Below are 2,500 nucleotides of genomic sequence, written 5' to 3' on the forward strand. Positions count from 1 at the left end.
TTATGATGGAACAGATACACCAGACATTTACATCGTTCAGATGGTCGTCCTATTCTCCGATTGTTTCTCTTGAAATTCCTCAGATGAAATAAAACAAGTCTAGTGTAGTAAGTGTATAAAGCTGTAATGAATACGGACAGCAGTTCAGATCATTCAGTCATAGACGAATCGGATGAAAAACTGTTTCATTTTTATTGAGACTTTTGTCATCTCTGAATCTTTGGAGTTCTTTGGGATCACGAAAGATCATTTTAATTTTGACTTAACCATAAACCTGCTCATAAAGAGACATGATATTAACGTTACAAAGCATATATATCAGATTAGATTTAATTTCTAAGGCCTCTTAAATGTCGAAATGATCAAAAGTGTGTTGACGAACCTGTTTTTTTGTTTGCTGAAAGTAAACTGAGAATAACTTCTAGCAATATTTCAAAATCAATCTGATCATCAGGCTTTTAAAAAACTCATTGGTTCATCTTTTCATCTAAACTATTAAAAGATCTGCTTCCAGAAGTCATCAGATCCTATTTTGACCATTATTAATTCCTCATTGTCATTAGGATATGTTCCCAAAACCTCCAAAATCTCCCTTTTCTGTCAAAGATACTAGAAAAAGTAGTATCCTCACAACTATATTCATTTTTAGAAAGAAATGGTGTCTGTGAGGATTTCCAATCAGGTTTTAGACCGTACCATAGTACTGAGACTGCTCTCATTAGAGTTACTAATGACCTGCTTCTATCATCTGATCGTTGTTTTATCTCTTTATTAGTGCTATTAGATCTTAGCGCAGCATTCGATACTATCGATCACAACATTCTCTTGGATAGACTAGAAAACTATGTTGGCATTAGAGGAAGCGCCTTAGCATGGTTTAAATCATATCTATCTGACCGCTATCAGTTTGTAGCATTAAAAGAGAAGGTATCATATCGCTCAAAAGTGAAATATGGAGTTCCTCAAGGCTCAGTGCTAGGACCGTTACTTTTCAACCTGTACATGTTACCTCTGGGAGATATTATCAGGAGTCATGGTGTTAGCTTTCACTGCTATGCTGATGATACTCAGCTCTGGCCTGGTGATACACACCAAATTGAGAATCTAACAGAACGCATAGTCGATATAAAAAACTGGATGATGAGTAACTTCCTAATGCTAAATTCTGAAAAAACAGAGGTGCTAATAATTGGACCTAAAAACCCCACATATAATAATCTAGAACACAGCCCATCACTTGATGAATTCTTCATCATCAGTGAGGAACCTAGGTGTGCTGTTTGACCGCAATCTTTCCTTTGAAAACTATGTTTCTAGCATCTGTAAAACTGCGTTTTTCCATCTTAAAAATATATCTAAATTACGACCTATGCTTTCAACATCTAATGCAGAAATATTAATTCATGCGTTTATGACCTCAAGGTTAGATTATTGCAATGCTTTATTGGGTGGTTGTTCTGCACGCTTAATAAACAAACTTCAGCTAGTCCAAAACGCAGCAGCCAGAGTCCTTACTAGAACTAGGAAGTATGATCATATTAGCCCGGTTCTGACAACACTGCACTGGCTCCCTATCAAACAAAAATCTTATTAATTACCTATAAAGCCCTGAATGGTTTAGCTCCTCAATACTTGAGTGAGCTCTTATCACATTATAGTCCTGCACATCCACTGTGTTCTCAAAACTCTGGCCATTTGATAAAACCTAGAATTTTAAAATCGACTGCAGGTGCCATTTTCCTATCTAGCAGCTAAACTCTGGAACAATCTCCCTAACTCTGTTCGGGAGGCAGACACACTCTGCCAGTTTAAATCTAGATTAAAGACGCATCTTTTTTAACCTAGCCTACACATAACACACCAACACACTTTTTATTATTCAAATCCGTTAAAGGATTTTTAAGCTGCATTAATTAGATTCACTGGAACCGGGAACACTACTCCTAAAACACGATGTACTTGTGACATCGTAAAAAGAATAGTAGTCTTGTTTCTTTCTTATTCTGTTTCACAGTTTGTATCCAGACTAGATGGCGGATCAGCACCCAGAGATGATGTTCATCAGAGACCAGAAAACCTAGATGCGCCCCGTGGACCAATCACCAGATCCTGATGCACACACATAAACACTTAGTGTCATTTACACTATCTCACACAGCTGCGTTTAAAATTGAACTGGAGGTTAAGTGCTGGGCGTCCGGTCAGAGGAGAACTGACCCCAACTGAGTCTGGTTTCTCCCAAGGTTTTTTTTTTCTCCATTCTGTATGGATGGGGTTTTGTTTCCTTGCCGCTGTCGCCTCTGGTTGGCTTCATTGGGGACACTTAACTTCTAGTGATTTAACGTTGAATTACAGAGACCGTCTCTGCATTTAATAAGAAATTGGTCACTCTCGTCATTATACATGCCTGTCATTGTATTCTTCTGCTTTATACTGTACAGTGCTTTCATGCAACTTATGTTGTTAAAAGCACTATATAATTAAAAATGATTGATTGATC

Source organism: Puntigrus tetrazona, chromosome 7 (assembly GCF_018831695.1).
Source record: "Puntigrus tetrazona isolate hp1 chromosome 7, ASM1883169v1, whole genome shotgun sequence".
In the NCBI taxonomy this organism is placed as follows: Eukaryota; Metazoa; Chordata; class Actinopteri; order Cypriniformes; family Cyprinidae; genus Puntigrus; species Puntigrus tetrazona.